This window comes from Balaenoptera physalus (genome assembly GCF_965194825.1).
Source record: "Balaenoptera physalus genome assembly, chromosome: 11".
NCBI lineage: Eukaryota > Metazoa > Chordata > Mammalia > Artiodactyla > Balaenopteridae > Balaenoptera > Balaenoptera physalus.
In genome coordinates, this window is record NC_138896.1 from 16,620,271 (window position 1) to 16,635,084 (window position 14,814).

A 14,814-nucleotide genomic window follows, 5' to 3' on the forward strand; every position below is an offset into this window, starting at 1 on the left:
CTTCCTATTCCTGAAGAAAAGGTCTTTTACTCTTTTCCAAGCCTAGTGCCCCCACTCCCCACCCCCTATCCCATCCCTCCCATCCCCACCCCCAGCCCATCCCTGTTCCCACCCCATCTGCATTCCCATCCGCATCAAGACTTACCAAGTAGTCATTACATTATGGTTCATACTGTGGTGTCAGCTTTTCCCAAAGGTACTCCCCTCAAACTACTGAGTCATTTCTATGATGATGGCTTATTTCAGAGCTTTCACAATCTCTTGCTTGGTCTTGTGGGACCAGATGTTATACTGTCACAACCAAGAGTTAGATTATGGTTTTGATAACATGTCTTAAACTTGGAGTTAGCACTATTTCTTCACCTGAGGAATGTTTCTGAATTGAATCTTATAAACTGTTCTATGATAGTAATGTCATGTGTCTCAGATTTGTACCTCAGTCATTACTCACATACTATGGAGCAATAAACTCAAATTATTATAACATTATCGGGTTGTCAGTATTTTAAATAGCAATCCAGTATCAACTAATTATCTTTTTTGTCTGAGTGTTTTGTATTTAAGAGAAGTGGTAAGGTTCTTCTCATTAAAATTAAGCTAATGTTACTTTTCTACCTCCTATACTTGAAATCAGTTACTTAGAGGAACTGTAGATCTATATTGTAACCACTGAAAATAAAGAAGAGTGACTACATAATTTCCCATTCAGGGCTTCTACTTTATAAGGCTTCATTCAGAATCAGAGTAAGATTTGTTAGAACAGATGCATTAAAATTACATAAACATTTAAGAATTCATAGTAAAATTCTTATCAATATATTATGCTCTACCAGTACGGTGCCCCTGTTGCTATGAAGTCACAGTGAGATGCTGTGGTACGCTAGGGAGTAGGGAGAGAGGCTCTTCGTTCATCCTCTTGTGACACATCTTGATGATTGCATATGTTTAGAATGTAGGTTTTATAGAATGTTTTAAAAATCTTTTCATCCTCTTATGTGTTATTAACTAATACAGGATTATGTGTTTCTCCAGTTTGTGGATGATGCAAGTGCTTGATTTATGCTTTATATTAAAAGAATCATTTGGTTGAACTAGAGTTAACAGTGTTTACAAGTGACTCACTTGATCTGGTTGTTGAGAACACTTTCTGACAGTGCCATTTTCAAATGGTGTTTTCTGTATTTTTGGGCTTCATGTAGCTAGCATATATTGTTGCAGAACTTTGATTTATATGTTTGCTGTTTTATTTCCCCATGTTTTGCATGCTTAAATGTTTATCTAGAGTATATATATTTTTACCTATATTGATGGATAGTTTGTTAAAGATGACAGTCTGCTGGGCTATCCAAAAAAGTTTCAGGTAGGTTATAAGCAAACAGCTCTTTTAATTTGCTAGGCAAAATAATTAGAGTATATTTTTTGAAAATCTGATAGGTGTGCCTTGTAGGTTTCTTCTGACTCCAAGTCTCTATGAGTATAAGGATTTCGAATTTTTTGAAGACGTGGCAGACTATTCATTGTTGTTGGCAAATGTGTTTCTTTTGGATTCATTTAAGGCTCTATCTCCTGTATTCCTGATGGTCAAACTGATACCTGAACTTTGCTTCACCCCATTGGTGACAGAAAACACCAACTAACTAGATACTATCCTATGGTGACCAGGTGATCTAAATATTCATCTTATGCTGTATTGGAAGCTTTGATCACTAAACAAATGAGATTTTTCTATACTTGAAAAAAACGCAGTGTGAAGATTTATTTAATGTATACGATTTTTTTTAATATATTCTGCTTTACAAATGGATTTTTATGATAGAAACAGGAAGATAGCAGTAAATCCCATGTCAAAAATGTTTACTTTTCGTTTTGGTTGAATATTTAAGAGGATGTCTCATGGACCTTGTCTGCCCCTATTGGTGATGCCATGAGCTGATATGGAGGCTGCTTAGTACCTGAGTTGCCCCGGCTTCCTCTACCCAGAGACCACTACAGGGCTGAAGTCTCGGGTGTAGCCTGCCATGGGGGCCAGTGGATTCCCTCCAAGAGTCCGTGCTTGCTTCCTTTGGGCTCCTCAGAATTCCCGAAAGTAAGCAGAAGTTCTTAGGGATAAAAATGTGTAGACAACATTGTCACTGCTCACAGCTCCTCACAAGTAAGGGTTGTAGTAGTGCTGGCAGCAGAGGGTGTAGGCTTCTGACTCTATAATCACACCTCCTTTCGCTGCCTGCGGTGACGCCAGTACATTCAGTCTTGTTGGAGTCAAGTTTTCATGCCTGGAAGCCATTTTCTTTCGCGGTGGTGGTGCTGGAGGATGAGGACGAGGAGGAGGAGCCCTTCTGCTCTGCTTGTTGGTGAGAGTATAGATTGGCAGCCACTGTGTCCCTATGGAAAACAGTATGGCGCTCTAGCTGTGTCTACTTAGTGCTCAAAATGTGAACTTTGTAGAGGGTGTGGTACTGGTCTAAGACAAGGTACATACAGAAATAGAGAGTGTTTAGAAACTTCGTCAGGATTTTTTGTTTGTTTTTGGCACTTTAGATTTAAGTAATATTACATTGTGTCACACCCTGTGCTTTTATGATACCTCTCGTCAACTTCTAGCGTATGACTTGATTCTTCTTGGCAATACTTGTGACGTGAAAGCACATCCCTTAGTGACAGGCTGTATTTACTGTAAATACTTTAAAAACTGTTGCTGACAATACACGTCTAATTAATGAATTTTTAAATGATCCCAGTTTACAGTTACTAACCCAAGTTGATTATTTGTTGTGACTTAATGAAAGTGTTGCCAAATTCCAAATATGGGTAGTTACATAGGCCCCCAAACCTCCTGCAGTCTATTCTTATGGTATTTCTTTATGGATTTATATCTCCTCTCATTCTGTTTTTTTAGATAAATTTTGGGAGATTACTACATTACATTACATTATATTTGGGGCAAAGTTAACTGCTTTCTTTTTATTCACAGAGAGGACCTGAATTTGGTACTGGAAGAAGTGTTCTTGCAACATGTAATTATTTAATGTCCTCTTCAAACAGGATCCACGTTTAAGTAGGTGTAGCAACTTTCCGTCTATCTGCAGCCTTTCTCTTTTGAGTTAGAAATGGAGTTCTGTGTAAGAATTGCTCTCAGTGGAAGCCAGTCCCCTGTCCTGGTGACCTCAGCCTGGTTGTCCTGAGGAGAGCGTGGCTGTCCTGAGTTCATGTAAGTGCAGGGGAACCTGCTGAATGGAGAGTCAGTGTGACAAAAGGCTGTGACTTTTTTTCTGCCTAAATATAGTAGTTTCTCACTGTAAGATATTTCATCCTCTGATTTACAGTGTTTCTTTTTGTCTTTCTTTCTTGCTTCCTTTGTGAAACTTGCTATTTTCATGTGTTTTGATTTGGGGGGAAGTTATAAATGGAATTGTGTATTTCGGAGAAGGTCAGATTTAGCAGGCATCACTCATCACATGCCTATCTCCCTTTTTTATTTTTAAACGGCACACGATGTCTGACTCGCACGTGGTGTTTCTTGCTTGGCCGGCTGGTGCCAGACTCTGTGTCTTTTGTTTTTAAGAGATAAACGTCTGGTGGTTTTTGTTTTTCTGTGAGACACATGTGAGTCATACTTATCACAAACTATGTCCTTCTTCCAAACCTCTAATTATTTTGGACAACTTATCTTAGTGTCTAGAAGCTAATAGGTTAAAAATTTCAACGTGTGTGTCTGTTTATAAAGGTTTGCTGAATCGTCTATACTTTTCATTCCTTCATAGGTTGATACAGTTATATCTTGGTTGAGTATCTACCAATGCTGTTGGCACTGACTTTGTTTTTATACTTCTGTATTGATTGCAAAGTCAGGAAAAGACTTTTTAAAAGAAAGTATTGCTCAACCTCTGTGACTTACATCCTTCTCAGTCACGGGCAGTACCAAAAATCTAGATTTCATTTGTGTGTTTAATCCTGTGAATTACCCTCTCTAGCTCAGTGGCTCGTAGTTTTAAAAAGCAAACAATACTAATGATCAAAAAAACATCTGAAATATTTCATGTAACATTATTGAAAAACTTGTTCAGCATTATCAAACTCATCGTTGTTTCCCCAGTATATTATGACAGGTAGTATGTGTAATGGTTAAGAGAGTGGATTTGGAAGCCGGCCTGTCTGGACTTATATACTAGCTCCGCCACTTAACTGGTTCTGTGATGTTTGTGATATTTGTCAAATCACTTTGTCTCTAGGTGCCTCAGAAAAAATAGAGACTAATAATAGTACCTACCTCATAAGGTTGTTTTCAGGATTAAGTTAATATATATAAAGTCTTACAACAGTGCCTGGCCCTGCCAGATAGGTGCATATAAGTCTTAGCTATCATTAGTCATCTTTGTGATTGTCTAGTTTTACAAATGGTTTGTTAATAACAATAAGAATTTATTTATTATATATTAAAAGTATGTACTAGGATTTATGTTTTTTAAAGTTAAGAATTTCCAGTAGAAACCATTTTTATCTGTAACTCTTAAGAAATAAATTATAGCTAAACACTTTTCATTATCAAGGACTATTGCAAAGTAGTGTTTTAAACATTAAAAGAAAAAGTCCATGGAGTTGTATGCAAGACCAAGTAATGTGATTTTGCCTTTTTTAGCATTCTGTGTTCTTTTAACATTTGCTTCAGTTCCTAGTTCAAGACATAAAAACATCTGATTTTGAACAAAGTAGGCACTAAATCTTGTATGTCTTATTATCTAAAACTTCAGTTTTCATTGAGTTACTACTTAAGTTTTCTTGACTGTTGATACACTTCCATATTATTGTTTTAAATAGTCTTTTTTTATTGGGAACATTTCCTTGAACATTCACTAGAGTATCAAAAGAAGTTTTTGTTTGTGGTTGGAAAAAATGTCTTTAACCTGCCAACAGAACTTAAAATTGCATAAGAAAATGGGTGTTGATGCTGAGAAATGGTGTGTAGGCAGCAGATCTCTTGTTCTGTCTGAAAACAGTGATGAAACACAAACAACAAATGTGGAATTGCTGCTGCTCTATTTTTGTGTGGGAAAGACAACTTCAGAGTAGGAGAAAACTTTCTGCTGTTTTAATACATCTTTATTATATTTAGGCGTGGGATTTTCTTGGCAATCATTATAGGGATCACGGAAAGCTAATTTCTATAAAAAGTACTATGGTGCCTGTTTCATTATATTTGTGTTGAAATTTAGCAGGAGTTTATAACTTGGGATTCATTGTTGATCTTTAGGTAATCTGTGAACTCTTGAAATTGTCTGTAGAATTTTACTTTGTTTTTGAAGCTTTCATGGTGCATTGTTATCATTAATTAATTTTTTACTCTTTTTTTAAATTGTAGTAAGGTGTATATAACATAAAATTAACCATTTTAGCCATTTTTAAGTGTACAGTTCAGTGGCATTAAGCACATTCATATTTTTGTGTAATCATCACCATTGTCCATCTCTAGAACTTTTTGATCATCCCAACCTGAAACTCTGTACCCATTAAACAATGACTCTCCATCCCCTCACCTGCCCCAAGCCCCTGGCAACCACCATTCAACTTTCTGTGTTTATGAACTTGACTACTCTAGGTACCTCAAATAAGTGGAATCATACAACATTTGTCCTTCTGGTTCATCCATGTTGTAGCATGTGTCAGAGTTTTATTTTTTAAGGCTGAATAACATTCTGTTGTATGTTTATGTATTCACCCGTTGATGGACATTTGGGTTGTTCTACCTTTTGACTGTTGTGAATAATACTACTATAAACATTGGTGTACAAATATCTGTTTAAGTTTCTGCTTTCAGTTCTTTTGTATATATACCCAGAAGTGGAATTGCTGGATCATATAGTAATTCTGTGTTTAATTCTTTCAGGAACCAGCATACTGTTTTCCACAGTGGCTATACCATTTTATTACCACCGTCTACAGAATTTTGTATTGTGTACATTTTTCTTGAGATTTAATTATGAGATTTCATCAAAGCCTCAAAGTGAGCCATTGTCCTAGTATTTAGTCCTTATCAGGTTTAATTCCTACATACCTAATACAATGAATATTGTATTACAAATATTAGTTTTATTAGGCCACCTACTTGTTTCCTCATTCCACCAAAACTTCCTTGGGAAGATGAAATGCACGGCATTACCTTTCAACTTTAGTCATATAAGTTAACATCAAAATAGGTAACCGTAGGGCTAGGTAGACTCTTGTGTTCAAGTAGTCCTGAAGAACAGAATTATTTTTCAAGCTCACCAAAAGACTGAGATGACAAAACACAAAAAGTAACATCAAGTATTTTATCTCAGGTCCTTCTATACTGAGAGTATGGAAGTGGACTGACATTAATGATTTTGATTTCTCAGATTCATGGAAGAGACTGTGGGTCAACAAATACTACTGTGTACCTTTAAGTATATGGATAAACTGTTTTTAATGTGAATTTGATAATGAATTTATGTAAATATTTTAACAGTAGTTTTGTTATTCTTTACTTTAAAATGGATTATTATCAACCAATGACATTATCATAGCTGAACATTTTTTCACGTAACTTTAGAATGAGGGCTAACAAAAATAAATTAATTGATTGATTGTAGAGGTATGACTCCCTTTTCACTTTTCTCCAAACAAATAAACGAAACCCAATGACAAAGAAAAGTCCAACAATATCTTTTGTCTTATATCCCTGTAGCACTTGACAATGATTATATGAAGTCGAGCATGATAATTTGAGATACTATTCAGTATTCTTCTGTTCATTATATTTTATTTCCTAAGGCAGAGAAATTGTGCCATAGAAGTTTTTTTTTTAATAAATGAATTTTAGAATCATATATTTTGGGACCAAATTTAAAAATCCAAAACAAACTAAAGAAAATTGCATATGACATCTAATCTAATAAGGCTGCGGTACAAGAAGTTGTCTCCCCCAGCGTCAGTGGTGAGGCTACCTCAATCCACCTTTCCTCTTCTCCCGTCAGGATTTCTGTTGTTGATGGGACTGGGGCTCATCTCAGTATTGTCTTTGGGCAGGAGCAAAGGTTGACAACAAGCAGTACAGTTAAACTGCATTTTAGGAAATATGCTTTTTTTTTTCTTCTTCTTCAAATTAATTAGCTGAATCACTGGGTCTTCGTTTCTTATTTGTAAAATGAGAGGATTGATCTAGAAGGGTGTACTTGCTGACGTTCTTTCTAACTCTGATTTTCCTCTTTGTGTGTGTGGGGTGGCGAGGGAGTATGATCCTGGAGTCTTAGAAACACCCCAAATTCTGAAACCTTGCAAATTCCCCAAGTAATCTTTGTAGAGTTTTGATAATATGTCTGTGCTGTAATTCTTTCCTAGTTTGAAGGCAGGGACTATCCATCTTGTAAAGCTCATATCTCCCAATATAAGGCATTTCTCAAAGTTGGCACCTAGAAAAATTACAAATGCAAAGAAAACTGTTCATGTTAAGGAAGGTATAAAATTATTGTGGCAGACACCATTTAATTGGTTCTTTGAAGCTCTTAATGGATTTTGGTGCATATATTAGTTATTTGCATCCATATATTTCAACTGCAGATCATACATAACTTAACGATAATGAAATATAATGACTTGCATAATGCAAAGTTAAGAGATACACCTTAATCCAGTGGCTTTGTTTGCATTTTTCTGTGTTATTTTTGGCAACCTTCCTCTGGCTTTCAGACCCTCAAACAGTCTTGAGTGCAAACCTGTATTTCATAATCTCTAAAAGAAAGGAGCTGTTTTTAAGAACAAAATCTTTTCCCCAAAGTCTCAGTGCATTTTATTGATATGAATTTTATCCTTGTACATTTCTGAACTAATTCCAGTTTCCATAAGAATGCCATGTGCTGATTGCCTTAGGTCTGAGTTCCTGAACTTATTTATTGGAAAAGGAAAAGGGATTTCTCTGTAATCATGCCCTACTCTAAAACTGGTGCTAGAGCTGGTTTCTCTTGGGTTTTATGGATGACATGAGGGAGGAGTCGATTCCTGAACAAAACCAATGTTCTTTGAGGAAGGGGAGTGGGCATAAGTCCAGGGCGGAAATCTAACAAGATGCCCTATAGTTCATCCTTTTCACTCCCAGACTTCCTCTTATACATGTTCTTAACTAAAATTTGCCCTTCAACGAAACACCCTCACCACCTCCCAAAACAAGGACATTTCAAAGTCTCATCCAGTTCCAAGACCAGGTCCTCTTTCTCGGGTCTGATGGAACCCCTCATGGTCTTGCAACCTAAGGCTGAAGAATAACTTCCGTATGTCCATAATGCTGGAGCAAGAGCAGGATGACAGCGATAAAAGTTCCCATTTTTAAAGGAAGATAGTGGAAAACTACACACATTGGCCACTCTTTCATAGTCCAGGAACGGCGAGTACTCCCTATACCGGCAGGAAGTTAGTTTCTTAGTCAGTGTATTTGACAGCAAGCGACTTTTACCTCTGAGCGTACCTCCTTTTTCCTTGTCTTCCATAGCACATCTGGGATGGCCTCTGGGAAGGACTGTCCATTTGGGAACTGCAGCTTCTAGAAGCTGTCCTACAGTGGACATGACGTTGAAGGGAAGGTTGCTTCAGAGCAGTGGTTTTCCGTGTGGTCTCAGGACCGGCAGCACTGGTGTGACCTGGACAGCAGGTTCTTGGCTGTCACCCCAGACCTGCTGAATCAGAATAGGGGCTCCCGCAACCTGTCCGTTCACAGCACCTCCTGGAGCATTGGGTCTACCGAGTTTTAGAACCGTTGACATAGACATTCAGCAGGTTTTGTGGTTTCTTTGGCAGATTAGCTCCCTTAAAATCTAAGTAGACTACTGGTCTGTTTATGGTCAGATGCATTTGCAGTAACCAGAGTCATCCTTTCTGAGCCTCTTAGGGCATGAAGCCTCCACCCAGGCCCTGGGACCTTAATTTAAAGGCCACTGCCCCATCTTGGCCTCTGCTTGCTCCTTGCCCTTAGGCTGCATTTCAAATACGTTTTCACAATGAAGTGTATTGTCTTCTTTGTTAGGCAAGGGCAGGCCTAGTGGCTGGAGGTGCTGGACGGACAGCTCTAGGGGTGGGGTTAGGTGTCTTCTAGGCTCCAGTCTCATCCCCAGTGGAATCTAACTTCCCAGCCTCTCTTTTCACAAACCTTAGCTTGGCTTTCACAACTTGGTTTTTTGTTTGTTTGCTTGGTTTTTGTTTTAACCCTGCTGGAGTCCATGTAACCAGACTTTTAGCTTATTTGGGTTATAGAGGCGGAGAGGGCCTCTTATAGCAAAGATCTTTTTTCTCCCCTCTCTGCTTTTACCCTAAGCTTATCTTTATCTAGGCTACAAGTAAGCAACACATGTCATCGTTCTTAATTTCTGTACCGTTTTAAGTTTCTTTTACCTGAAGCAGCCAAGTAATAAATGCCTGGAGTAATCATGAAGGCCTTATTAGCTCATTGGTTAAGAGTGCTGATGTTCAACTCTCCCTTTTGGGGTTAGAAACATGTGCCACTAACAGGGACAGGAGGCAAACGAGAAAAAGCAAGTCCTTTCTCTCTTGTTCAGCCTTCCTGTCTCCCTCTTTTGCCCCCGGCTCTCATGGCCTCACTGGGACGAGTTTGGCAAAGCGTGGAATCTATAGACTAGTGCTCAGCAATAAAAAGCAGTGAGCTCTTGATACACTCCGCAATATGGATGAAAAAAGCCAGACAAAAAGGAGTACATACTCTATGTTTCATTTATATAAATCTCTACAAAACTAATTTATCGTGAATACCAGTTTATAGTGAAAGAAAGAACAGGTACTAGGTACTGGGTGGGGAGGTGACAAAGGGACTGGAGGGAAAGATGATAGAGAGACACAAGAAACCTTTGGGGTTGATGTATTTATATGTTAACACTCAGCAAATTGCACATTTTAAATATGTGCAGTATATTGTATGTCAGTTTTACCTCAATAAAGCTATTAAGATTATTAATATACTTACTCATTAAAATAATACCTATTCAGCAATTAAACAGGGCCTCCTCCTACCCACTAAAAAAAAAAAACAAAACATCCAACCCCTTGAGTATTCTTAAAAGTAAAGAGGTGGGTGCAAACATTACTTCTGGCTTTTAATTAGTCTGTGTCCTGTAAACCGTTTTCAACCTCAGTTTTCTTCTCTGAAAAACAGAGCTTTTACTACCTGCAAGGAGGCTGGGAGAGGGAACGCTCTGTGAGCTTCGAGTTCACACTCTTCTCTCCTTCCTTCCTTCTTCTGAGTGTTGAAAAGATACCCCGTGGGATCCCGCTCTGGCCTCCTTTTCCTTCTGTATAATGGAAAGGTAAGGTGAGGTTAGATTGCCCTTGAACAGGCCACACGTGCATTATTTGGTTGTGAATTTGTTGAGTAGCTGTGTCATTAGTTTGGAGATGCCCTCAAGAAATGGCAGTGGGAAAAGAAGAGCCTTGAAGTAAATCAAAAGGATGATCGTGTTTCAAAGGCTGTTTGATTTGCTGAATTTCAGTCAATAGCTTACAACACATGTAATAAATGTGCATATTATAAAAATATCTTCTCTTAGAAATAAAAAGGCAGCAGCACCACCAAGGCAATCATATCTAGAAACTCAGCTTAAACTGCAGCTATTCTGTGGCAAGTTAAATGGCTTTACAGTAGAAAAGAAATAGATGCTCTTGTTCCTGTAGTACGTGTTCCATTGGGGGATGCATCTGATGAGCTGTGACTTTGAAGGGTCTACAGCTGTTGTAGGTTAACATTTTTGTAGCTAACGAACTACTTTTCTTGAAATAAGGACAAAAAAAAATGTTTATTTTCTCGGCAGTTAAAAGATCCAAAAATGTAAATAGTTTCTTTTTTTTTTTAGTCTAATTAACATAAAAGGAACATATTTTAATGATATTTTTTTATTTTTATTTTTCTTTAAATTTTATTATTTTTTTTAACATCATAATTAGAGTATAATTGCTTTACAATGGTGTGTTAGTTTCTGCTTTATAACAAAGTGAATCAGTTATACATATACATATGTCCCCATATCTCTTCCCTCTTGAATCTCCCTCCCTCCCACCCTCCCCATCCCACCCCTCTAGGTGGTCAAAAAGCACCGAGCTGATCTCCCTGTGCTATGCGGCTGTTTCCCACTAGCTATCTATTTTACCTTTCATAGTGTATATATGTCCATGCCACTGTCTCACTTTGTCCCAGCTTACCCTTACCCCTCCCCGTATCCTCAAGTCCATTCTCTAGTAGGTCTGCATCTTTATTTTATTCCTGTCTTGGCCCTAGGTTCTTCTGACCATTTTTTTTTTTTTTTTAGATTCCATATATATGTGTTAGCATATGGTATTTGTTTTTCTCTTTCTGACTTACTTCGCTCTGTATGACAGACTCTAGGTCCATCCACCTCACTACAAATAACTCAATTTCGTTCCTTTTTATGGCTGAGTAATATTCCACTGTATATATGTGCCACATCTTCTTTATCCATTCATCTGCTGATGGACACTTAGGTTGCTTCCATGTCCTGGCTATTGTAAATAGAGCTGCAATGAACATTGTGGTACATGACTCTTTTTGAATTATGGTTTTCTCAGGGTATATGCCCAGTAGTGGGATTGCTGGGTTGTACGGTAGTTCTATTTTTAGTTTTTTAAGGACCCTCCATACTGTTCTCCATAGTGGCTGTATCAATTTACATTCCCACCAACAGTGCAAGAGGGTTCCCTTTTCTCCACACTCTCTCCAGCATTTATTGTTTGTAGATTTTTTGATGATGGCCATTCTGACCGGTGTGAGATGATATCTCATTGTAGTTTTGATTTGCATTTCTCTAGTGATTAATGATGTTGAGCATTCTTTCATGTGTGTGTTGGCAATCTGTATATCTTCTTTGGAGAAGTGTCTGTTTAGGTCTTCTGCCCATTTTTGGATTGGGTTGTTTGCTTTTTTGATATTGAGCTGCATGAGCTGCTTGTAAATTTTGGAGATTAATCCTTTGTCAGTTGCTTCATTTGCAAATATTTTCTCCCATTTGAGGGTTGACTTTTCGTCTTGTTTATGGTTTCCTTTGCTGTGCAAAAGCTTTTAAGTTGCATTAGGTCCCATTTGTTTATTTTTGTTTTTATTTCCATTTCTCTAGGAGGTGGGTCAAAAAGAATCTTGCTGTGATTTATATCATAGAGTGTTCTGCCTATGTTTTTCTCTAAGAGTTTGATGGTGTCTGGCCTTACATTTAGGTCTTTAATCCATTTTGAGTTTATTTTTGTGTATGGTGTTAGGGAGTGTTCTAATTTCATTCTTTTACATGTAGCTGTCCAGTTTTCCCAGCACCACTTACTGAAGAGGCTGTCTCTTCTCCACTGTATATTCTTGCCTCCTTTATCAAAGATAAGGTGACCATATGTGCTTGGGCTTATCTCTGGGCTTTCTATCCTGTTCCATTGATCTATATCTCTGTTTTTGTGCCAGTACCATACTGTCTTGATTACTGTAGCTTTGTAGTATAGTCTGAAGTCAGGGAGCCTGATTCCTCCAGCTCCGTTTTTCTTTCTCAAGATTGCTTTGGCTATTCGGGGTCCTTTTTGTTTCCATACAAATTGTGAAATTTTTTGTTCTAGCTCTGTGAAACATGCCATTGGTAGTTTGATAGGGATTGCACTGAATCTGTAGATCGCTTTGGGTAGTACAGTCATTTTCACAATGTTGACTCTTCCAGTCCAAGAACATGGTATATCTCTCCATCTGTTTGTATCATCTTTAATTTCTTTCATCAGTGTCTTATAATTTTCTGCATACAGGTTTTTTGTTTCCTTAGGTAGGTTTATTCCTAGATATTTTATTCTTTATGTTGCAATGGTAAATGGGAGTGTTTCCTTAATTTCACTTTCAGATTTTTCATCATTAGTGTATAAGAATGCCAGAGATTTGTGTGCATTAATTTTGTATCCTGCTACTTTACCAAATTCATTGATTAGCTCTAGTAGTTTTCTGGTAGTATCTTTAGGATTCTCTATGTATAGTATCATGTCATCTGCAAACAGTGACAGCTTTACTTCTTCTTTTCCGATTTGGATTCCTTTTATTCCTTTTTCTTCTCTGATTGCTGTGGCTAAAACTTCCAAAACTATGTTGAATAATAGTGGTGAGAGTGGGCAACCTTGTCTTGTTCCTGATCTTAGTGGAAATGGTTTCAGTTTTTCACCATTGAGGATGATGTTGGCTGTGGGTTTGTCATATATGGCCTTTATTATGTTGAGGAAAGTTCCCTCTATGCCTACTTTCTGGAGGGTTTTTATCATAAATGAGTGTTGAATTTTGTCGAAAGCTTTCTCTGCATCTATTGAGATGATCATATGGTTTTTATTCTTCAATTTGTTAATATGATGTATCACGTTGATTGATTTGCGTATATTGAAGAATCCTTGCATTCCTGAGATAAACCCCACTTGATCATAGTGTATGATCCTTTTAATGTGCTGTTGGATTCTGTTTGCTAGTATTTTGTTGAATATTTTTGCATCTATGTTCATCAGTGATATTGGCCTGTAGTTTTCTTTCTTTGTGACATCTTTGTCTGGTTTTGGTATCAGAGTGATGGTGGCCTCATAGAATGAGTTTGGGAGTGTTCCTCCCTCTGCTATATTTTGGAAGAGTTTGAGAAGGATAGATGTTAACTCTTCTCTAAATGTTTGATAGAATTCGCCTCTGAAGCCATCTGGCCCTTGGCTTTTGTTTGTTGGAAGATTTTTAATCACAGTCTCAATTTCAGTGCTTGTGATTGGTCTGTTTATATTTTCTATTTCTTCCTGGTTCAGTCTCGGAAGGTTGTGCATTTCTAAGAATTTGTCCATTTCTTCCAGGTTGTCCATTTTATTGGCATAGAGTTGCTTGTAGTCATCTCTCATGATCCTTTGTATTTCTGCAGTGTCAGTTGTTACTTCTCCTTTTTCATTTCTAATTCTATTGATTTGAGTCTTCTCCCCTTTATTCTTGATAAGTCTGGCTAATGGTTTATCAATTTTGTTTATCTTCTCAAAGAACCACCTTTAATTTTACTGATCTTTGCTATCGTTTCTTTCATTTCTTTTTCATTTATTTCTGATCTGGTCTGCATGATTTTTTTCCTTCTGCTAACTTTGGGGGTTTTTTGTTCTTCTTTCTCTAATTGCTGTAGGTGTAAGGTTAGGTTGTGTATTTGAGATGTTTCTTGTTTCTTAAGGTAGGCTTGTATAGTTATAAACTTCCCTCTTAGGGACCCTCTTTGGGTCGTTGTGTTTCATTGTCATTTGTTTCTAGGTATTTTTTGATTTCCTCTTTGATTTCTTCAGTGATCTCTTGGTTATTAAATAGTGTGTTGTTTAGCCTCCATGTGTTTGTATTTCTTACACATTTTTTCCTGTAATTGATATCTAGTCTCATAGTGTTGTGGTTGGAAAACATACTTGATACGATTTCAATTTTCTTCAATTTACCAAGGCTTGATTTGTGACCCGAGATATGATCTATCCTGGAGAATGTTCCATGAGCACTTGAGAAGAAAGTGTATTGTATTGTTTTTGGATGGAATGTCCTATAAATATCAATTAAGTCCATCTTGTTTAATGTATCATTTAAAGCTTGTGTTTCCTTATTTATTTTCATTTTGGACGATCTGTCCATTGGTGAAAGTGGGGTGTTAAAGTCCCCTACTATGATTGTGTTACTGTCAATTTCCCCTTTTATGGCTGTTAGTATTTGCCTTATGTATTGAGGTACTCCTATGTTGGGTGCATAAATATTTACAATTGTTATATCTTCTTGGATAGATCCCATGATCA

General features: G+C 37.3%; 1 protein-coding gene and 1 long non-coding RNA gene across 5 annotated transcripts in view; one reads left to right on the top strand and one right to left on the bottom strand.

Annotated features, from left to right (window-relative positions):
• LOC309638852 overlaps nucleotides 1-11,095 on the bottom strand; it is a 32,079-nt gene extending 20,984 nt beyond the window's left edge. The window contains exon 1 of the long non-coding RNA XR_014251351.1: nucleotides 146-11,095. This is a non-coding gene — a long non-coding RNA (uncharacterized lncRNA). The remainder of the gene's footprint in view (nucleotides 1-145) is intronic.
• The window catches only part of CDKAL1 (CDKAL1 threonylcarbamoyladenosine tRNA methylthiotransferase), a 640,596-nt gene that overhangs the window by 244,125 nt on the left and 381,657 nt on the right, over nucleotides 1-14,814 (top strand). The window lies entirely within an intron of this gene.